The sequence below is a fragment of the Calonectris borealis genome, chromosome 1, assembly GCF_964195595.1.
Source record: "Calonectris borealis chromosome 1, bCalBor7.hap1.2, whole genome shotgun sequence".
NCBI lineage: Eukaryota > Metazoa > Chordata > Aves > Procellariiformes > Procellariidae > Calonectris > Calonectris borealis.
Window position 1 is genome coordinate 131717289 of NC_134312.1, and position 24458 is coordinate 131741746.

Consider the following 24458-nt stretch of genomic DNA (forward strand, 5'->3'; position numbering starts at 1 on the left):
CTGCTGGGAAAGAAAAGGCCCTAGGCAGGCTCACAGTGCAACAGCCTAAAAGAAGATCTGGTACGTACCCGAAATGTCTATTCCCTTCTGCTCACCTGATGCTTCATCAATCATATCCCCTGTGTATCGTGATTCTTAGCCTGCAGAAAAATATTTGGAGTATTCCAGTTTCCTCTTGCAGTGGCAGAGTGGTTTGTTACTGGAAAGAAAAGCCCTTCCAGGGATACTAGTTCCTTAACTCAGGAGCACCCACCTGGGAAGAGAAACAGACCCACTATGGTAAAAGTCTGTGAAGCTCTGCAATTTATACTGATAATTTTTACAGGAAGATAAATATGGATATGTTAATCCACATTATCGTGGTTGTATCAGTTAGACAAAAAGGCAAAGCATATTCAGAATAATCTAATTTTCATATATGCAGACACCCAGACCTGCTCTGGGTGCTGGGTGACACTGTGCTCCGCAGCTGTGAAAGCCAGGCTCCTGGAGGGCGGCGGGGCTCTTACGATTACGAACAACTGCCACTCATACAAGAAACAAAACCTGCATTCTTGATACAAAAAGCCAGCAGAACACAAACAAGCCAGACTCCCAACTCTTGAAGCTGTCTTTAACACACCAAGAAGAAGCAAGAAAAGGGCACAAGCACCCTTTTCTTTCCTCTTCACAGGCCATCTTTGAACATTTAGAGGCACCAGTAGAGGAAAAGTGCTTGAAGCAGTCAAGAGCAAGCTAGGGTAATTCAGTCTGCACGTTGTCTTCTTAAACTGCCTTACCTCTAGAGCATCACGCCAATGCAGCCTGAAGTGTCTGAGTCAAATGTGCGGCTACTTCAGCTTCTCCATCCTTCACCTTAAAACTCCTGAACTGAGCACCTTCACATGGGAGTCTATTTTTCTTCCTCTGGGAGGCCTATGCCACACACTTACTTTGACGTTAGGACACTCCACCGTTTTTTCTGTTACATAAATGGACAGATCTTAGTTGGAATATATGGGAAATAGTATTTTCATCTTTTCAAATTTTTCGTGAACGTAATATCAGATAAGCCACCCCTTGGACTGAAGCCAAATGTAGAGCATTAATAATTTTGCAACATTTAAAATATCAGAAATGTGTAAAATGAAAATTGCATTCAAAGCTTTTTTCCACCCTTTTACCCCCGCCAAAGCCTTGAGCAAGGGAGTAAGTGTAGCTTCAAATGGGAACTTTAGTAGAATTCAATTTTAAATTCAACAGTCACTAATGTTATTATATCCTTTCTGTGGTAACGCTCAAATGCCTGGCGCTCTCTCCATGATTCCCTGGCTGTAGGCAGCATTCACCATGTACTTTCCCAGAGATTAGAGATAGAGGCACTTTCATAATACTGACTTGGTGCATCTTCCTTGTTTCTTTCTTCCTTGAGGGCAAAAACCAGATTATCTTGTTCTGAGGATATCTGACAGTGACTATTCCATGTCTGGCAGTCACTACAATCTAATTCTGCTGGACTTAATTACCATAATTTATTCCCTGTAGGTGGTTTCCAAAAATAGAAGTAGGTATGAACCTTGGCCTACAAGGCTCACACAAAAGACAGAGAATTAAAAAGACTGGCAGATAGGGGAGAAAAAATAAAAGCACACAGAGAGAGATAAATTAAATCCAAATTACTCATTTGGTGTGATAGTGAGACTTAATAAGCAAGTTTATTAAAGGGAAAAAATATCATTCAACTCAAAGATAGAGATGCATGAATAGCCCTCAGAATAGCACGCAGAATGGCAGCATCCTAAAGGTATAAACCCTACCTCACAATTGACAAGGCCTTTTCTGCAGTTCAAATCAATTATCTCCGGTGTCGTCCCGTCTGTGTGATCCAGCAAGTAACTCTGTCCTTCCTTAGTCACTCTGTCTCTTTCCTAAGCTGACTTTCAAATGCGTCATTGGCTCCTTTCCTTGTCACATCCCAAATTATCTTTGGAGACTGTCCTGCTCTCCACAAGCGGTGAAGAAGCCCTGAGCACGCGCCCTGGGGCCCAGACCCCTCAGCAGGGCTTGGGTCGCACTTTGCCCTCCAGGCTTGATGCTCGTGTTGCTTGAGGTTTTCCCAATAGTGAGGTAGCCCTTTTGTAAGGCAGGGATGGGGATGCTGCAAACCCCAAACCCTCGGCTTCTCTTAGGATTTTCATATCATTTAGTACCTGCTGCTTCAGGCTCATGTGTGCTCCCACGTATTTGTCTTCACCCCGTCCCTGTGATGTGTGGCCCTGCTGTTGCCCTTCTCTGACAGATGACTGAAAAACTTGCTTGAGGGGAAACCTGTAGTGGAGCAGGCTTGACCCGGGCTCTTTTGTGGTCTCACACAAATACTGCAGCCTACTTCCTCTCCTTTTAGCCTTCCCACAGGGCAGTGGCTAAATAATCCAGCAGTTGTCAATATATAGAGGGTAGCAATGCCCAGAAATACTTGTGATTACGTCCCAAAGCTGGCCAGGTTTAGAAACTGATGTTTACTGGCTCAGTGGCTCCACCAGCCTTTAGCTTGGCATGAATTCCCTGGAGAGGATGACTCTGCTGATGAAGACTCACCAGACTGTACATAGCTGACCCTCTTCCATAACAGCCTCTGGGGACAATACAGCCCCTTGTGTGAGGGGATGGTGAGATGGGGCTGACGGTCCACTGCTGCCATCCCAAGACCATCTCTACCCTGGCGAGCTTTTTTTTCCTGGGGCTGAAGGGATCTCACTTGGAGAGGGAAGCAGGTGCTCTGTTAGGAAAGAGGTTATCAAATTAGAGATGCCCCTCGGTGGCGAGTGCCAGGTTCACCCTGGCAGTGCCGGGACTGGAAGACGTTGTCCGCTGCTGTGACCTCTTGGTGACTGGGCTGGAGGGGAGATCGTGCCTGGCTGAAGTATCCACGTGGAAGAAGGGAGTAGCACAGGCATGAAGGTAATCTGGTGGTCACCTAGTGGTCTTGTCGCCTTCAGCTCTGGGTGCCATCCCCTAGGCTTTAGTAGTTGCTCTTGTGTTTTGCATTACTACATCCTGAGTGTTTTCTGCTATTTAGGGGATTTCGGGCTTTACTCATCTTGTTGCTTCCTGTGAGGCTCTGTGGATGTGCCCTCGGTGGCAGTACAGCCACCTGCCCGCGTCACGCACAGCACTTTTTACCTTGTGGGATGTCTGGTGTCATCGGTGCAAGAAGTCTTGCTGCCTTCCTTGGCCTTTGGAACAGGCTGGTTTTGGGGGAAAAGTTTGTATTGTAAGGAAGTCCCATGGACAGGGAAAAGATATCAATAAAATAATTTATTGCTCCAATTCTGAATTCCCCCTGCATCCTGGACCCTAATATATCACTCTGCTCACAAGTATGTCAGTGGTTGTCTCATCCTATAAAACCATGCAGTTTGCTCCTTGCTTTTGTGCACAGGAATTTCTGGATGTTAGGTTTACGGTTGGACTCAATGATCTTAAAGGTCTTTTCCCACCTAAATGATTCTATGATTCTATGATAATCTGGGGACAGGAAAAGGGACAGTGCTGATTTTGCTCTTACATTGAGTCGCTTGATTTCTTTAGCGCTGTCTTTTTTGTGCTGATTTCAGGAGCAGTCTCCAGGCCTCCATATAAAAATGCTGCTCCCACTGTTTTTGTTCTTTGTTGCTTCAGGTCTTCCAGGACAGTGAAACATCTGGCCCAAAGGTACAAGCTGCTACTCCATAGCGAGCATACCAATGAAGGCAAGATGGAAATGTGCCACCTTGTCGTTTTCCCTGCGTCCCCCTGCACATTTAGGAATGCCACGTGAATTGTGGCTACAGCGCAATTCATACCCCGTAGCAGTGGGACTCGAGCTGCTGTATGTGAGAAGCGAGCTGAGGGCACCGCGTCCTGCGGGCAGCTGCCTCGCCGGCACCGAGCAGCGGGAGATAATGCGTTCAGCAAATGCGTGCTTTCCCTCGCTGTTGACTTAGCGTGTGTGTGGGTGTATACGCTGTAGGTGTCTCGGGCTTATTAATGAAGCTGAGAATATGAATAATACTTAACTGCTATTGCACGATGCTTCTGCCACTGCAGTTCACTTGTAGCAGTAGTTGGGTGAGAGAGGGGAGGCTATGGGTGCACAAAACCTTCATCCTCCTGCCATCTTTACTTTCTACTTCCATTCCGCTGGGAGTCAAACAATTCCAGTGTTTTAATTGGAGGATATTTTGACTAAAGTATTTCTTTAAGAAACAAAGAAATCTTTGTGATTAAGTAGACACAATTAAAGAATTAAAAAATAAAATGGCTTTCTGGGGTATGTTCCATTGATAGTAGTGCAGTTCATTACTCAGTTCAAGATTATGTCTTTCTTAATGTGACACGTATTTTCTTACACCTTTTATATGCAAGAAGAACGTTCTTTCATTTATCTTTTAAATAGATAAATATTTAGATAGACAAAAGAAGAGAATATTTACACTTGCAGTTCCTTACTGTCTGTTTGCCATGACAGAAGACTATAAAACAGCTTTCTGGCGAAGAGAAGGGAGCGGCCGAAAAATAGCTTTCGAGGAAAAGTAAACAGCGAGGAAAAAGGATGCGCTGAGCTAAGACCTCACCAAAAGAAAAAAGCACCAGGGAGATGGATCTGGCTACAAGTACAAAGCAGAAACACAAAGCAGTCTGATTAATCAACTAGTCTGCTTCTTAGGTTTATTAAACATGACAAGAAATTTAATAGAGAACAAAATCAAGGTATTTGTAGAACAGTAAGGGTGAAACTCCTTGCCAGTTATAACCAGTAATTTTTATGTTGGGTTTCATAAGGATTGCCTGTCTCTGTCCAAAGCAGAACCAAAAAATAATAAAATAAATATGAAACGGTGCATTGTGATCACAATCCTAGGCTGTTTATATGTATGCTTCAAATTAAGGGTTTGATGTCATGGAAACAGCTTCTTCATTTGGAAAGCTCTGCGGCAGCGTGAGAAGGAAAAGACTGGCGAGAGCGAGAGGAAGAGGGAGCGAGGGATTGCGTGAGTGTGGCCGCGTAGTCTTCCCAACATCACCGGCTCCCTCCTTTCCCCAGAGAAAATGGGGCTACGAGGAGGGCAGGGCTCCCAGGCTGCTTGCCTTACCTCGCTCTGGAAGAATGCAATTCATTCCCCCTTTGCTGTTTGTCATCTGCAAGAGTGGATGTGGCTTATTTTGTAGTTAATGCAAAGTGCAGTTCTAAATAATTCTTAAGGGGGGTTTCTGTACTGAAGGAATGTGTATATATATATGGACATGTCAGGTACTTTTGTATATGGACTTTACCTAAAAACAGTATTTATCCACTAAAGCAAATGAGTCCAGAATCTATATAAATACTGTTTGTTCTGTTCTGCTTGTGTACATATATGCATAGTATGTTTTGTATAATTTTAGTGCTAAAAAGATGTTTCCTGTTGCTCCGCATCAGAGGAAAGCAGTTATTTGTGTAAAGAGCTTTTAAATTTTACCAGGAGAGAAATCTCTCCGATGAATACAGGATTACAATAGATGGTTGGGAATTAATAACACCGCTTGCATTGTCCTGGCTTCGATGCCAATTTATGCTCATCTTGTGGGCACAGTTTAGATTACTCAGTAATTGATTACATTAAGCAGTAACATGAGAGCTTTACAAAGACTAAATTAAGGGCATGTACTATATTTCTGCTGTGTTGCTATCGTGCATATCACAAAGGAGCAGAAACAGACCAATCCTGTACAACTGCTTTTTTTTTTTAAAGCATAGTAAAGCTGGATCTAAGATCCTGAGGTGGGATGGTGTGAAGCCGGTGGAGATGTTCCCCACTCCTAGGCGATGCTCGTGTTGGCATCATGGAAAGACCTGGTCACAGGGCAGTGCGAATCCTTTGCTTCTTTCATGGTGGGGCCAAACGTGTCCCTTCCTTTGACTTCTAGATGAAAAAGCCGCTCTGCTCTCCACCTAACTTTCTAATCTAGCTAGGCGGAAAAAATTTGGTGATGCAGCCAGGGCATTTTGTGATGGTGCCCAGCCTCCTGGAGACCTGTTACAGAAGCAGCTTGATGTTAAACCCAGAATTGAGCCATTTCCCCAGCCCAGGAGGAAAGAGCTGCCCACACCAAAGCGGGGTTGAAGTTGGGGCCGCAGCATCTTTGGAAGCAAACTGCAATTCCCAAGGGAAGAGCTGGCGGGGAGCCGCTTGCCACCCACGCAAGCGGGCAGCTCCGGGGGGAGCGGGGGTGGCTGCAGGGCGCCTGTAATATGGGCACGGTTTGTAACCAGCTTTCGCTCTGCTTGTTCCCCTCCTGGGAAAAGAGAAATAGTCAGTTTTGTTTTGTTTTGGTTTTTTAATAAATAATTCCCAGTTTAAGAAAGGTGCAAAATGAAGAATTGGAAATAACTGGGCGAAAGATAAGCTGCAATCCTGCCCACCCTTGTTACGGTTCCTGCCCCAGAACACGGCTTCCCCTGTTAGTGCTGCAGGGAGGATGCTTGGGGAGCATTAATTCTGGCGCAGCAAAATCAGTGTGCAACTTTGGCACTGAAGGTCCGTGAAGAAGAGCTCGGTGTTGCTGTGAGAGGTGCTCAGCACTGCAGCAGCAGCATCTACTGGAAAGATGCTTTCTAACAAAAGGCAGCTCATTCTTGTCTGTTGTGCAGAAATAGGCGTGTTAAAGAAACTGGAGGTGGAATGGTTATCTTGAGAAAACTGCTGAATTCTCAGAGAGAAATAAAATGAAAAGTGTCTCATTAATGCAGAGGAAAATAAAAAAAAACACTTTAAAATTATAGAAAATTTTCTGTCTTAGAATAACTCAATAGGTAAAGTAGAAGAGCTTGAAATTTCTTTCTTCAGAACCAGGCAATGGAGTGTAGTTTAGTTGAATAGCTCTGCCTCAGACTTTCGTTCTCTTTGTTATCAAAGCAACATGAAAGGTATAAGAGCTTGTGCAAAAGAGAAATGACTGTGCAACCTTTCTTCTTGAGTTGTGCCTTTGTGCGTGACTTATTTTGGTGTTTTCAAAGGTATTGAGGAACAAGAAGTGTGCATTTGCATTAGTGGTTTTGTTCAGATCAGGAATGCATTTTGAAACAGCTCTTCCAGTTGTCTGCACTAACGTCATTTGGTTTGCATTACAGGGCGATTTGAGAGCTCATGAACTTGGCTCCTCCTGGATGAAAATGAGACAAGCACTCCCACCGCTAATGGCCATTCAGTCCATCAGACCAGACTAGAGCTTGTCTGAAGTAGGCCCCCCTCCCCCCCCCCATTTTTTTAATAATGTGGGCATTAGGTCCTCAGCACCAACTGTTCATCTCCACATGTATCTTCTAATTGCAGCCTTAGGCTATGGAAATGGCTTCAGTTGCTACCCCACAGCTCCCTATCTGCATCTTTGGAAGATCTGTAGCTTTCCCTCGTTCTGAGGATTGATAGTAAGTGCCTGTTAAGTTTTTTGTAGAAGAAAACAGCTGTTTAAATAGCAATTATTATTGGTAAGTGTGCATGGTACAACCTATTGCCGTCTTTCTCCTGAATAAGCAATGCACAAAATTCCCCTCAGAGGCAGAGTCATTAAGGAGCTATCTAGATACATCGGCTTTTGCAAGTCTTTCATCTAACTCAGAGGTGGGAATGCAAATCTGAAACTTGTGGACATCCTGTGGCTTTGTAACACTCTCCGGGAGAGATGTGCTCATTGAGATGAATAGATCTCACTCATTCATATTCCTCGTTTACTCATGTAACATTTATAATATGGATAATGTTCCCCCTTTAATAAGTAATTAATAATAGCTCAGTGTGAGTTACAGACAGAACTTAACATTATACTTCATGGTACTTAACTGTTTCAGATCAGCACAGCCTGGCTTTGCAGGCCTGTGCAAGGGGCAGAGCAAAGCCGCTGGGCTGCGGTGGGAGCCCAGGGGATACTGTGCCGCAGGCGGACGTCAGCACCGGGTTTGCTTCAGCATGCGTACCGGGATAGCAGAGCAGGCGGGGACTTGGACCCACCCGGTCTCCTGTCCCTGACCTCCCCGGATGCTTTGGTTTGCTCTGGGAGCAGAGCTTCTTCGAGGTCCTGCCTCCCATCTCTTTGCTCCCTTGCTGGGGTCCTGTCTTTGGGGTCGGGAGCCAGAAGAAGCTGCTCTGGCGACGCGGGGGGACCACGGCTGAGGAACGTTTGTGCTGTGGGCTTCTTGCTCCTACTTGGCAGGAGTCTGGCTCCATATTATTCTTGACATGTAGGGATACATGATTTGCAAACTTGTGACATGTGAGAGGGTCATTGCTAAAGAACACTTTTCATGCAAGAGGACACAATCAGCTTCCCTGCCGTCATACCTCAAAGGTCGCCTCTCCTGTGCCGTGGAAAGGAGCCCCTGCCGCAGCCTGGTGAGGAGGCTTCTCGAGCAGAGCTGCCCTGGCTGCCTGGGGCCTGGCTCAGGGCCATACTTAAGTCTGTGCTTAAAATAAAGGACTCAGGTGCTGCCCTGTTTCTCTCTCTAAGGTCTGCACTACCAACCTTCGTCTCACCAAAGACGTGCCTTTTTACAGCAATACCCACAACAAGCAGCCTAGTAAATTTTATGCAGTCCTTGGAGCTTCTTCTTTGTTGGGGTGTGAATTCTGCTTCAGGGTAGTGTTTTTTGTATTATATTTTTTCCTTTTTTTTTTTTTGTTGATTTGTCTCAAAGTATTTTTTTTGTCTGTCTGATCAGCACATTTTGGAAGCACACATGGAAGACCATCGCTGCTTCATGGAATCAAAGCCTGTGAAAAGATTTCTTAGCAAATCTTTTTTGGATATAACAATTTTAATAAGCACTTTTCACAGACATTTTGAGACTCTTGCTTGCTTCAATAGCTATAGCACAAAGACTCGAAGAAGATATATCTGAATAGCTGCGGTCATAAAAATAGTTTTTTAAACTATAGAACAAGAGCTTTCTTAAATTACAGTGTGATGTCAGGAGTGAAAACAGTTGGTGCTGGTGCCAGAGACAGGGAGAGAGGAGAGAGAAAGGAAGAAGAAGGCACCAGCGATAAAACCTAGCAAGTTCATTTAAGAACTGCTGCTCAGTCCTTACAGTAGATATCTCAGTTCATCTCTAGGACTGTCAATATTGTGCATGTAAAAATGATTTACAAAAAAACCCCCACTTAGTTCTTCTCAAGACAAAAGGGAACAACTTGGCCAGCTTCATTGCAAGGCCGGTATAAATTGGGCAGTAAATATAATGACAGTAAATAGAAGAAAATGCGGACAAGACTTTGAGCCATTGACTCGGGTCAGGAAGGAGTGAGGAGGAGCTTGGGATGGGACTGGTGTGGTGCTGTGCCTTGGGAAAAGGGCTTTTGGGTTCATCAGTATGCCGCATTACTAAGACATGCATGGGGAATGCTTCTGACATGACTGAATGTAGCGGTTTGACATATTGCTCTGGCCTTTGTCTTAGCAGAAATACAGGAACATTTTCTATTCCGAACCCAGCTCTTAGAGAAATGAAATCAATCTTTCTTTCCATCTACTTGAATAGGAGTTAGATTGGACCCTAAATATTTTAAATAGCTTTGTGTTGAATTTCAGCACGAGCTTGGTCAAAATTAAAACATTTAACTTGGAAACAGAAAAGAGAGCATGGGTGTGGGCATGAATGACAGCTGGGGAAAAAAATACCAGTCAACGAGTTATTATTCTCAGTTTCCCTTTCAGTTTTCATTACACATCACCTGATACCTACAAGGGATCAGTTTGCTGTTGGGAACTGTAGGCACCACCTCAAAACAAAGAACAATAATTATGAAGTGCAAAAACCCCCTAGCACGAGTTCAAGATCTCGCTGTAGCCGCAGTGTTTATTTTGTCTGTAAGTGGCTTGGATGATGGCACTGCTGTCAAATGCAGAATCTCAAGGTCTGTAGACTACAGTAAATAAAGAGAAGGATGATGCAGACAACTGTAGACACTTAGATAATCTGCATTTTACCAACTTAGGTCAAAAAGCATTCAAGGAAGACATTTCAGCAAAAAACCACCAACGTGATGCGACAAAATACATCATTCAAAGAACATAACTCAATATTTTAAAAGATGAGATGTTTTCTAAACTAAAGAGGCACTGATTAGCCTGCTGTACAGGGAAATTACCAGACTTAGTCTGAGTTAGTAAGGATAGCTCACATTGTTCCCCAAAATAATAGAAGCATATTTGGAAAATGTAAAGAATCTGTTGATTTAAGAAAATTAAATGTTTTGCTCAATTCCAATTTCAGTTGCTCCAATTCAAATGCAAAAAGCAACTTAAGTCAATATATGCATATGAAAAAGGAAGGAAGTAGTTCAGAATAATTATGTTGGAAAAACTCAGATTCGGCTTGATTATAGATCTTTAAATGTCTAAAAAAGAGTAACTCCTACCATACGTTGAATGCATTGAGAGAACGGCTCAATGGGATGTGCATTTTTCGGATTAGATTGAAAGGATGAGAAAATAATGAAAGAATTTTACTGTACTATGGTGGATTTTTCCACCATAGTACAGTAAAAAATTGGCATTGTGTGGTGTTTTTTTTTTTAAATCTGTATTTTAATTTTGGGGGTGCTTTGTCAGACTCTGTGTGTGCATACAAATGACAGAGAGAAAGAACTTCCAGTGCCTAGAATTGGCAAGGTCTCTTAAAACTATCAGTGCTGGTGGCGATGGCAGTACTTCCCTTTCTGTGTACTCTTTCTAACATTTGTTTGTGGTTAAAATTTTAAAAAGCCCCTTCAGGCATCCTGTGAGGATTTTCTGCAAATCTCTGTGTTTGTGTCAATGGACCCATATGCAATTTTAGCTCAAAAAATACTTTTGTAAATCTGGCTTCTGGCGCCTAACATGTTAATAAAAGACGAGGTCATGGCCAAAATTTGCCTCTTCTATCATTGCTGCTGTAAATGGGAGGCCAGCTTGTACTTTCAAAGCAGAATTTGGCCTTTAATTGGTGTTGGCTCGTCCTGTGTGATCATGAAACATTATGGTAACACATGGGGTTTTATTGTAATGCCTTTGCAATGGACATGCTTGCTTTTTTTGCTTCCCTGTAGACTGCTGTTTACCAACGCTGCCCAAAGGAGAATACCGTCTATTCTATAATGATAACTCTTTCTCTAGTCTGAGCAGTGGACACATGAAGATTTGCTAGTTCACGTTTACCTCAGCTAAACATTATTTGGTGAAACACTGGAAACACTTTTGCTAAACCCAGTCTCTCTATCCATTTTTTTCGTTGGCTTTCTCTCCATAGGGCAATCTGAGATTTTTCCTATGTATTATAAAGGTTTTCATTAAATCTTTTCCTTATAGCACTTCTAATCCAAATCTGTCACTTCTCAGCCAAACCAACCACTTATATTCATGACCTTGCTCTTCTGAAGGATGTGGAGATCTGAAGAGGTGACTTTAGTCAGCTGCTTTTTTGCCTACAGGTTCTTTGTGGGACTCTACAGAGAGTTTTTTCGGTATGTATTTCACACTACTGGGAAGGTTAAAAAGGGGCTGGTGTATTTGCAGTATGCAGGAGGATTAATTGATCTTTCAGGGGGGCTGAAGGGAAGGCTGGGAAGTCAAGGGTGATAAGCAGATAGTTTGATAGAAACTCTGTCTGCTTCTCATCTGTGGTTATGTGGTCTATTTTGTACTTAATTTCGCATCTGGTTCTGTTTTTGGAGTCTGAGGTAAAAAGGCTGTTTTAGAGTGGAAGTGTTTAAGAATGAATTCCTTTCATTTTTTATTTTATTTTTTCATTGTACAATGGTTGTGTGTGTTGATTTAGGATGAAGATTGTGCTAGCATGACTATGCTGAATTTTCTCAAGGGTAAACTGCTGCATATACTCCACCTGAAGCCACAATGAAAATCAACGTGGAAATCAAAATCAGGACAAGGCAATTTCCTTTATGAGTGGGGTGATTCACCGGGAGCAAATGAAAGATCCAGGGGAATCACTCTGATGTCACCAGAAGATTAGTAACACATGAGGATTTCTCATAAAAATCCAGTTCTGACTAAATATTTTTGTTGTAAACAACTGCTGCTGAAATGATACATGAGAAGACATACCCTACTTCATTACAATGTTTGGATTCTTTCTCTTTTCACAATATAAATGCACCAATTTTCTTTGGCTTTTATAGCTCTAGCAGATAAAGTGTAGAGGGTAGCTTGAAGGGTCATCTAGTTTAACCTTTATTAGCACATGAATGCGTGAAACAGTATTAAATAGAAAATAGAAACACCTCAACATCAGATCAAGTGCTCAGTTTGTATTTACAGGTCGGACTGTAATTTGTGAAGATACTGGATGACAGGTCTTTGTCTCCCTGACTGTTAAGTAGAAGAGGTGGGAATTCTAGAGGTAATAAAGCAAAAAAATTCCTCTATTTCTTTTTTTTTATTTCTTTACTTTTTTCTTAACTGTATTTAACAGTTTCTCTCTCTCCTGGAATAAAAATTTGTAAATTCTACATGTGTCATTTGGCTTTCATGACATTTTATTCAGTGACAGAATGTGACAATGCTCATTTGTTTTTACCCATCGACATGATAAATATGAAGCTATGTAGTTTATAAATCTTTTTCCGGAGATGCTGTTGAATGAAAACCCTATTCTAATTTTCCTTAAAACAAAAAGTTTAGTTGGGAGCAAGTTGAACACTGTGACAACATGCAGCAAATATAGGTATTTTTTCCATTCATATCTTGTATACTTCTGGGCTTTTGAAAACCTGTTGGTTTGCGTACGTATTCTTTATACTGAGATTTGACTGGTGTGAGCAGGTTCTATAAACAAATTCCAATTATTTTGTTAGATGCACTGGTAAGCTTTTTCCTTCCCCTAATAACCCTAAAAGGCAGATGTAGGGCTCCCCTATCAGCCAAAGTGTGTTGGTCTGTAAGTCGTGCATAATCCGAAGGTGTTGAACAGAAGATTCCTGCTGTAGACGCCAGGAACTCATTTTCCATGGGATATTAGGAGGCATTTTCCCTTTCAATTCGAATTCCTTTCGCTGCAACTCGTGTAGCCCTCAGCACTTCATAACTGTGCATAAAAAAATGAAAGGATTGCCTACAAATAAACGTTATCGGAAGCTACAAGCAGACTGGCCAAAGATAACTTTGCAGAGGCAATAGCTGTGGATGAATTTCAGTATCAAACCAGGTTCAACCACTTTTAATACGTATTCTGCTGCAATTCGATATCCGCATTCTCCTGCCCCGCCAAAGTTGCTGTATTCTTCGCCCTTGCTTTTCTTCCTTGTTTTCCAGCTGCAGGGCTCCGGTCGGTGAGCCGTGAAGCCTCCTGCTGCTGCCGTTCCCAGCGCCAGGCGTGGGAGCGTCTGCGTCGGAGCGGGGAGGTGGGCGGGGGGCTCCCAATGCGGGGAAGGGTAAAGGGGACAGAGCAGAACTGGGAGGATGAGGGGGGTCAACTGGGGCTTCTAGGGGGTCCCTGCTGGGACCACCAGTATTTTTGAAAGGATTATGGTACTACGTCCTTGCAACGTACCATAATTTTCCAAGTGGGTGCATCTAATTGTAACTGTCACTCAGATGGAAAAATTTGGGACTTTTTTCCCAACATCCAATTTTCCTCGTAGAAGCCACATAATTTGTAGCAGACCTTTCTGTTTTGTGTAAAAAAGGGTCTTTCGCTTTGTTAGAGCCTCTCCTGCTCACTGAGCTTTCCAGCAGGGTGACAAGGGCGAGGATGTGTTTTGGTGGGTTTGTTTTGTGTCGTGGCGGGAGGGGAGGCAGCCCGGGGAGCGGTGGCGGTGGGCACCGGGGCCGGAGGGAGGGGGCTAGCCTGCTGGTGGCAGCCAGCGCTCGGGTTGACGGGGTCACCTCTGGGACTTCGCCCTCAGTGAGCTGAGCTCTCTGTCTTCTCAAGACCGCTCAGATGAAAAATGCTTTAGTGGGAACTTGACCTTTTCTTCCGTGGTCACCAGGAGTCTGGGAAAAACAATAAACTTTTATCAAAATTGTTATTTTCGCAAGAAAAGGTCACTATTGTTTAAAAAAGGGGATTTTTTTGGTGTGTTTTTATTGGCTGGTTTTATTGTTCAGTTATTTCAGGAGGGGAGTACAAAGAACCCAGCTGTTTCAAGGCACAAGTCAAGGTGCTACAAATCAAAGGGATATGGGGGGATGGGGGGGGGGCTGGGCACTCCATGGGAGTCGTAAGTTTTGACAGATGAACAGATTTCTTGCTTTCCCTTAAACCCATTGCTAGCCAGTTCAGGTCTTCCACCTTGTCTTCACAACAAACAGGCAGCGAATGCCCCCCAAAATATTTTTTGATATTAAAGAAAAAGCCCAGCAAAGGTTCTTTTCGTCTCCTTGGCTTTGGAGGCAGGGAGCCTTAGCGAGGATCCTGTGTGAACAGGTCCCATCATACTTCTCTCTTGATCTGATTAAGATGGTTTCTCATGTTGAAGAATGGCAGAAACTGTCAGAAATGTTGCTTTCTGTTGGTTGAGTGCTGAAAGTCTGAATTTTGAAGGCTGCTATTAGTGAGTAAAATAAGCCCAGAGCCACTGAGAAGCCACCAAACGTTCAGTATTTGCATGTTTTCTGTTTCTCTGTTTTGTCCTTGTCAATGTAGAAGGGCTTCAAAAAATCACAAAACTCAAAACATGGGCTTTTTTGGACTAATTTTTAATTACTTAGCACTTAGAGCCTAAATTACTGTTTTTCTTGAAACACCTCATAAATCTCAAGTTTTAAAAAAAGGGTATGTGGTAAACATTTGAGGATGATACCGCGTATTTTGCATGTTAAACAACACGATAAAACATAATGCAGCTTAACTGTGGCATGGCAACAGGTCTTCCATAATTAACTGTGCTAGTTGCACATGAATCTCACTGATTTATTTCAAAGTAGGCTGGAGCATGAACGTTTCTTAACCAAAGCCCAGAGAAGAGAATGGCCCTCATATGAATCATAAATATGCAAGAAAAATACAGGATGGTAGGAGTGGGTTGGTTTCTTTTTTTTTACTCTCTCACAATTTTTCTTCTCTCAAGTTGCCTATTAACAACTGTGTGGCTGTTTAGATGAGCATTTAGTCTCATCAGAGGGATCTTTACCAACACGAATGCCAGTTCACAAGCAGTACCAAACAGCTGCAGAGCACTGACGTTATTCAAATGTTTGTAAAAACGTCCTGTTTTCACGAGCGAATATAGTGAATTCTGTAGATGAAAAATGAATTGGAGAGTGACTAAGCAAATTCAAAGTCAGATGTATCTTTTCGGTGCAGAACCATCTTATACTGCTCACGGCTCTTATTTAGATAAACTCTTCTATGCTTATAGACTAATGCCATGTGGTAGCAATAATAACAGCGCTTCCACAGGGATGAGTAGCACAGGCAGCCCAAAGCATTTAATGGCATCAGTGTTTCCTATAAATTAAGCGTGCAGCATCACATTTTATTGACAGGAAATAGCTAATTTGCCTCAAGGCATCTGGCTTTTGATTTTATTAACCTGCAGGATGCCTAAAGAAAGAAGCATATATATAACATTATGTCAAAAAGATCATTATTTCCAGAAAGGCATCACTTACACTATATATGAAACTATATGAAACACTAGAGTGTTTCATATAACAAGCAGTGGAATAATTGTCAATGCTGTACCTAGTCAGAAAGTAACTATCTCAGAAGGGGATAAAAGCAAATAATTTTTCATTGGCATCTTGAGAAAAAACATTTTATATATATATATTAAAAAAATCATGATTTTATATATATATGCACTTCATCTTCCCTTTAGTTATTTTGATGCATTTAATAATAGCATTTCATATTCTGTCAACTTTCATCCAAGCAGTTAACAGACATTAATTGAGATCCATGGTCTCACAGCTGTCACTTTGATGAGAGATGGTGGAGTGGAAATGGAAGAAAAGCGAAGGGCCTGTCGGCCAGAGAGGCGGGTGTCCCTCCGTGAACAGCGTGCTGAGAGTCTGCCTGCGATGCCTTCCTGGTGCCACCAGCTCTGGGAGCTTTACTGCGGGAGTTGCAGCTTTTGGTGTTTTCCTTGAAGATTCCCTATCCAAAGTCAAGCTATTATATTGCGTTATTAGGAGGCTTTCATAGTCAAAGAGACCAGCTTGGATGGGGGACTCCAAAGACTCTGAAATCAGAGTGTAAAAGAAGACGGATGCGTTCTAGTTCAAAAATCCTGTAATTCTGAAGGACAGCCTTAGGTGGCCCGATGAGTGATATCTGCGAGTGCGGGGCGGTCGGGGTGGTTTCCCTGAGCCGAAGGGGCAGTCACGAATCTTGGGAGAGCACCGTCAGCTCCAGATGCCTGCTCTTGACCCTCCACCGCCGTTGGGGCTGGGAGAGGTTGCCTGCACCGAAACCCCATGCGCCCAGCCAGGGTACGTGGGGCACCCTCCCGCGGCCACGGCTCATCTTGGGCTTTGCTACAGCGATTGTGACAAAGCCCTCCTCCCCACCATCCTCAGAAACGTGGCAGAGCCAGGGCTGGCCAGCCTTAAGGGGCGTATATTTGTTGCATACAGTACGCACAGATGAGGTGTCGTTATTTCTGTTATTGGTTAGCTCTGTGGCTGCTACATTAATCATTCAGGGGAATACACCCTGCAATTTTGCCCTGAATTCGGGAGCAGGCTCCTGATCCCACATCTGTTTTCCCGTTGAGGCTGCCAGCCCAAGCCTGCCGGTCTTTGCTGGATGGGTGAAGCCTTCAAGCTCCTGCTGGACCAGCCCCTGGTGACACCCAGGGAGTTAGAAATCTCCACTTAAATACTGTGCCTGTAGTGCCGGGGCACTAACCACCAGCCGTGAATGAACCTGGGGCACGGGCACTGGCATCTGAAAGAGCTCGAAGCTGTTTAAGAAGTTTGAGCTGTTTCAGCGATGGTGGCGGCGTCCCAGCTGAGTGAAAGGGAGCTCCCTGTTGAGACAGCAGCTCCTTCAACTTCTTACATGTTGTTTCACGGACGAACATCTGCCCAGCTTGAACCGTTTCCCAAAGCTTCCCTTGTGCTGCTGGAGGCAACCTGAAGCTGCAGGCGCACGGGGTCCAGCCGGAGCACCGCCCCGTCTTGAGCTGGGTGGGTGCTGATTAGTTTGGCCGTCGCAGCGGCGAGGCAGGTCGGGAGCCTCGCCAGGCTGGCTTCTGGTCCCAGACCTCAGGCTTGGGCCTAAATGGCAACCTAGATGTGCTGCAGAAAGCCGGGTTTGTCTGCATTTGAAAGGTGATGCTGCAACCCGGTTGGCGTGGGGCTGGGAGCCGTGATCAGGCAGCATGGCTACCCAGCATTTTGTATCCAGCTGCAGTAACGGAGTCGCTTGGAGTCGGTATAACATCTTGTCTTCATTTGATGGATTTGACAGATTTGACAAAACTCCTTCTAAAAATACATGGAGCACGCCCACACGAACCTCCTCCCTTCCCCAAGGCTATCCATGATCTCTGTAGCACCCGTGAGATCAGTAACTATGACAGACGGTACCAGGTAGCCTATACATGCCCATACTTCTATATAGACCTAAATCTGTAGTTGGACTAACAGATTGGAAATTGATTATATAAATAAATAAATATAAACACAATGTAATTTATGATTATATAATTCTAATATATTACTTATTAATTAAAATTAAAAAAATACATACATATAAAAGAGATTATATAACTAAATAGTCTACAGTTGGGCTAACATTATAAAAATAATGCTTGTCAGGCAGCCATAACCGCTTTTAGGTGTGGATAGTAGGTATGATGTTTGCAGAACAGATGCTGCTTATGTTGAGTGAAGCTGTCTGTAAGTCCCGCCACAGTACAGATGGGCACAAGCATCTGATTCAGTTGGGATTAGGTCCGTGTAATTTAGTATTGTAGAGAGAGATGAAAAGATTTTGGAGAGGGTGCTGCCTGTTAGCGGAAAGGATAAAAAGCTTTGGGTTTTACTTTCGGATACAGAGAAAGGACACTATAGAGAGAATTTACCCTGCAATCTCTGACCAGCAGAGTATTGGCCATCTGATGCAGAAAATTACGCTAAATAATGCGGTCATTTAGTTACTGTTTTGACAGCTGAGGTTATCTGGTTATCCAAAGCCCACATGCATATTTTTCTGTTTGTAAAAGCTTTCCTTAAATAATGTAGCCAGGTAATCAAGCCTCACTCTAGGATAAAGCAATATTCATATGTTTTATAACTTTGCCAAAATTTAAAACTTTCGCTGTCAGAATGTGTGCACAATTTCTATTCTCTGAAACAATTTGGCTCTTTGCAAGAAAGAGATGTCTGCCTTGCTCAAGTGTAAAAGCTCCAAATGTTTTAGTACAGGCAGAGCTCTAGAGCAGGGCTGGAAAGCTGGGTGAGGAACTGGGCTGGTGTCAGGGTTTGTCCCTTACCCTCCTTGTGAAAATACCCCTGAAAGGCTGCGGTTTCTGCTGTCTTATCTCGTTCTGCGTGCACGGGGCTGTGCATGCTCACTGTGTGTGTGTCCGTGGTGGAGAGGGACGTGGGAGCGGGTAAGGGATGGGTGGGAATGCGGAGGCAGGAGCAGGAGGCAGGACTGAGCCCTGCGGGCTGGGGAGGGGACTCAGGTGGGACCGAGCCGGAGGCATCAGGAGTCACAAGCTGCCAGGAGGATTGAACCTGGCCTGAGGAATAGAAGAGGTCAGGGTAAGGGGTGCAAGGGTAAAAATTCACTTACTGCCAGTGCAGAGTGTAGCTCCTTTCGCTAAGAAACCAGAGCGGCCATTTCCCGTTGGCACCTTCGTGACACCTGAGCAGGGGTTATTGCTGCCTCATCGTGCAGTTTGGGGCCGCAAGCATGCAACCTGGGAACCTCTGAGCCCCTTCCTCACTTGTGGTAAGGGGTTGCTTACAGCACCAGAGGGAGACACGGGACAAAAAAAAAAAATCTGTTTTCAAGTTGCCTGTGCAAACCTGACTTTACTCTCCCGACTGGTAACGAGTGCAGTCTTGGGTTACCTGCTCACACACAGCATTTTCCACAGACTTGCAAATAGTTCAGGGCAGGTGGGTCGGGGGAGGTATCACAGCTATGGGGAGACAGAGGCTGTCGCCTCCAGGACCTCTGCACTGTTTGCTGCAGGAACCGGGAAAGTGTGCAGTGAATCAGATGGAGCAGGGGATGGGCTGTTAAATACTGCCCCGGAGAACTTGATTTTCTTCCTGACGCTGCCAGAATTCCACAGGGATTTAAATCACATCACTTCACTGACATTTTTCACAGGTGATGCCTGTGTGTTCTTCAATTTCTGGATTTCTTATCTGAGCCCTTCAGTCTGACTTGTTGAAATGAAATGAAATGAAGAACACTTGGAGTTTCCAATGGAGACTAGGAGAGCTCTGCTTTGCTCTGGAGAAATACAGTGCAATAAAATGCCAGGTTCCCTAAAAAAGTCAAACTGTAAACATTTCAAATGAGTTAGCCCTGCTGACATTAGTATCTCTGTGCCTCAAGCCTTTATTTGTAAAATGGACATAAGGAAGTCTCCTCATCTCACAGGACATTTGGGAGAACAAAGCCATTGTTTTTGGGAAAATGCTTATATGCTGAGGATTACATAGGGAGATGAATAATTCTGTCTCTACAATGGAATTTGAGTAACTTGTAGTAAGGGAGGCATTGGTGGAGCACCGAACAAAGAAGGAAACAATATAGGGAATTAACTCGAACAGCAGTGGATGCTCTTTCGCCATTCCCCTGGTGAAGAATATCAGGTGAGCAGTTATGCCCTGTCTATTCCGTGTAAAAAGAGGAAGGACAGGAGCATTGCGGAGATGATAGTGTACGACCAGGCAGTTAGAGGGTACCACAGCACACACGTGATGGAGCTAAGCTAGGTTTGCAAAGGCCGCCTTGCCTTGGGAGCCCTGTGCTCGGCACTGCCAGCTGCTCCCTGGGTTATGGGAGTGCTGCGCCGAGTTACAGGCACCGAAAGAAAGCGCAAGGAAGGGGACTGACAAAATGCCATGCAGCGGTGCTCACTTGCTTCTGCCAAGCAGTGCCAAGTGTCCTCGCCCTTGGGTGCTCTCTGCACTGAAACACTTTTGCCCAAAGGTGCTCGTGCACCTTAGAGATAGCAGCCAGTGAGAGCTCAGGGTACCGGTAGGTACCCACATATGCGGCAGAGCTGCGTTGGAGAATTAATTTGCAATTCAAATGTAGTTACTGAGGTAGATAAATTTAATTATTTAGAGACATTCAAGCCAGATTTCTGAGTGCCACACTCATGTGTATTTGTCAAAAACGATCATTTGCTTCATTTACTCTGCAATGATTTTCATATTTTGAATTGTCACCTCAGCTCTTAAAGTTGTGATGTATGGCTGGCACCGAAATATCTGAGGAACTCCAGACAAAGAGTAAATGCTTGGGAACGTGGCCGAGGCTGTTGCTGCTCCAGCACGTCAACAAGCAGGCGTTATTGCTTAGTGCTTGCCTTCAGAGCTAATACACACCACCATCTGGCAGGTGTGCATGAAGAGAAAGCAGCTCATCAAAAAGTCAGATTATCACCGTGCCTAGGTGCGTGACCACGTGGAGGAGGCCAGGAACAGAAGCTGTACGTTTCAGAGAATGAAGCCTCTGCAGATGAATTCCCCGTGACTTAATGGGAAAATCTTGCTCGCCTTATTTACCTCGGTAATTTCACTGAGGTGAACTTGCATGAGAAAGGCAGGTGGGACCCATGTAGGTCTGCTGAAAGATACAGGAGAAGCACGCTTAAGACAAAGATTGAAATTACAATGCTTTGGTAGGGAGAAATGGAAAGAAATTGGGACCATACGTGCAGCAAATTTTCTGAGAGCATACAACTAATTTTGCTCTTTTCAGATGCAACATTATGAACAGTACATAATTTTCAGCCCAAGCAGATCTGGCACTAGCATATTTTAGAGGTTTTTCATGTGGAGTGGCACACTGCAGCTCCAGGCCCTCCATTCCTCATTATTAATGTATCCTGCTTTCTGCGTACGAGAAACCTCGAGCTGTGCAGGTACATAATGGGCACATAAACGAGAAGAATTCAGAAAGAGTTTTCCTCACAACCCCGGTGACTGAAAAATCAAAAATCCAGAGAATTTTGCTTATTCATTTCACCTGATCTCATAGCTTTGGTGAACTCTATCCCTCTCTAAATAAGAAACCTGCTTGTTCTGCTTTTTGATGGATGATTCTGCTTTACTACCTGGCGTTTTACAACTAATGCAGTATTTCTGGAAAGGCTCATATCGTGCAAATAAGGGATATGCTTTTGCATCGTAACCAAAAATATCATGGGACAGTGTCGTTAAAAATAATCTTTATTCAGTATTTTTATTCTATCAAATTTGTTTTCTTGCCCTACCTGCTGTACATCATTGTGACACATTCTTTTGCTAAAAGACTTCTAGAGGGAAATATTAAGTTTTCTTTCCTTCAATATTATGTGCTTGGGAACCTTGATTTTTAAAAGGGAGACAAATCCTCCTCCTGTTTTAGGGCCTAGATATAGATATGCTTGCTTGTATAGGCCACTCAGGAACATATCTGAATTTGTTCCCCTGCTTAGCTGTGGTCAGAATTCAAAGCACACAGTACACGAGACTGTAAGTCACTCCTTCTGGCTAATTAACATGATTGTATATTATCTGTCTTCCCATCCCAAATGAAACATATAGAGAAGCCGACAAGCCTGATGGCTCCCTACGGATTGTTGTCGTTCTGGTATCTAGACTAATGTTAAAATGAAGAATCGATAGGCTTTTGCACTAACAAGATGGTCTTGAAGACCCAAGCCCATTACATTTTAGGGTGTGCTTTCAAACATTAGTGTTTCTCACTCATGCTGATGGACGGGGTGTAATGTGCTGATCTCCTCGTGTGCCAGCAGGCAGGCAGGGCAGTCGGGCAGCCTGCCGGTAGCGGTGCCCGCAGTGCCCCTGCCCGACCCCTTCTTGGCATGGAGCATCTGAGCTGATTTGATGGAAACCATGTGTCCCAGAGGAAGCAGGGTTTCCCTCCGGCAGCTGCGCCTTTGGGATGGGGCAGTGCAAGGGCAGCCTGGCAGCCCGACCCCCTCCACTGGAGGGGGAGCAACCATGGGTTGAGGTCCCCAAGGGAGCAGGGCCGGGGGGCTGGTGCTGTGCTGTGCCCCTCTTATAGACCAGAGCCCCACCAGAGAGATAAAATAAGCTGGGAGATTGTGTGCCTGCGTCTGCGAGGTCAATGGGAAGGTGGGAAATGGGCATCCCCACAAGCTCCGGAAACCCTCTGGCTACCTGCCAGCCCCTCCAGATTGCCCTGGAGCTCATCGGCTCCCTGCCCATAACCCCTGTCACCCTGTGTCCCCCGTGCTTACCCACAGCCCTCCACCACCGACACCCGAGTTTCACTGCTGTCTGAAAGGAGACCTACTCGCTCATTTGCTCTTATGATAGCGACGTTCAATTTTTGTCTAAACTGCCAAGAAATCCTTGAACTGGTGCCACCAGTGAAGCATTTCTCTTAACTCTTATGTGACACTATTGCTACCTTGTCTGGCCCCTGTTTGCAGGTTGTCTTATCAGACCATCAGGTGGACGGATGGAAATATCAACGGTCCCAGAAACGTGGTCTCAGCGTGACGATTCAAGAGTTTGAATACTCACTTTATGCGGTATGTTGTAAGTCCAAAGAGGATGAAATGATTGCGTAAGTTTTGGCTGCTCATAAATTTTTCTGTGTCCTTTGCAAAGGGGGTGGGGGAGGCTAGGCAGGCCTGGGTAGCAGTTAAAAGAAACAGCAAAAGAAGAACTATTGATGGGTAGTGGAGAAGTGTTGTTTTACTCATTGATTTGATTTTCCTGTACCGCTTCCTGGCTCGTTTGCATTAGGCCCAGTGTGGATTCATGAAATTTGAATGAGTTTCCAATATTTTTAAGATAAGAGCAGTCCTTATGCAGAAAAAAAAGGTAAGATGTAGTACTCAATTATGCAAGAAGAGGGAGAAAGTACAGAGCAGCTGACTCAAGGCAAATAGACTAAGTGTTGGAGAACGCTGTGGTGCTGTCAATCTATCTTTTAATGATTATTTATTAAGAACAGACAATATGTGAGCCCTCCCTTTCTGGCTTCTCTTCAGCTGGATGCCATCAATAGAGTAAGGCAAACAACAGTGGTTTTGGGATAGACATATATTAGGAGTGCATTAGACACTACAAAGAGACGGAAAAGTTGTGCAGGTATGGAAAGAGTATTGTGTTTACATTTTCTGTGATGAAAAGAACATAAATTTGAATGCTGCTGTTGCTATTGATTCTTGTTGACTTCATTGAGAAATACATGCAGACACGTGGAGTTTGATTTTATGTGGCTAAACATTTAAGCAAAGATGTCACTGGCTTTTCAAGGCAAAAATTCAAATACTGGGATTTTGCCATCACTTTCTATTTTCTCAGAATTATTTTAAGATCTGGTATCATCCCTGCATTTTCCCAATATCCTTTTTCTTCTTCACTGTTTTTTCCTTTCTACTGAGAGCGTCACTAAGGTATATTTTGCGTTCTTTTTCTGCTTTTTTCCCCAGTCCCCTTATTTTTTTGCCTCTCTTTTTCCCTCTTCTGTTAATCTCCTTTCTCTCCTTGCATGCTTTCTGTTCTTTCATTTGCCCCCTTTTATCTCCACCATGCAAGCTCTCCCACTTTTACATTAATAGGTCAGCCACAAACAGTCAGCAGTTTTAGATGGCCTGTCTTTTGCAGTAAAGAAAATGAGCCTTTCCATTTGTGAAAAAAAAAAAATGTCCGTGATAAGTTTGAATGACTTTTCCTAGCAGTTTGAAATGGTGAAAGAGGAAGCCTGAGGTGGGCTTGTGAGGAAGGCGATTCTGAAAAGGCAAATGCTGCGGTGTATATGACATTCTCCATTCTGAAAAAGCTAAAGAAGGCATTTGATGGAGCTGGACGCATTAAACGTCTAATACAGTGGGTCTTGCTATCAAGTGCTGCTTGTAACACAAATATTTCATAGTGTTCAGTTACTGAACCCCTTAATTTTCTCCACTGAAGTCACAGGGAAATTTATAGAACTACCTCCGTGTAATGCGATCATCAAAAATCTGAGTACATCTGGAAAAACAACCGTAGTCTGGGTTAAGCTTTCCTTCCTCTTCAAAATTTCCTTGCTGAAGGTTCTCTGCCATCGTTTGGCATCCTCAGTGTGTGACACAACAGAAACAATGCCTGCTGTGTTAGCTGGTCTGTCTGGCATCCCTAAATTTCACGACAGAGGTGAATTGAAAGTTCTCCACACAAGCATTTAATTCTTTGTTCCAAGGAGCAGGAGAGTTCGTCCTGTTGGTCCGTGTACTGGACGCTACCATCCTCTTTGTCCTGAAGCAGGGGAGACTTCCAGTATGGTGGTAGTTCCCTTTGGG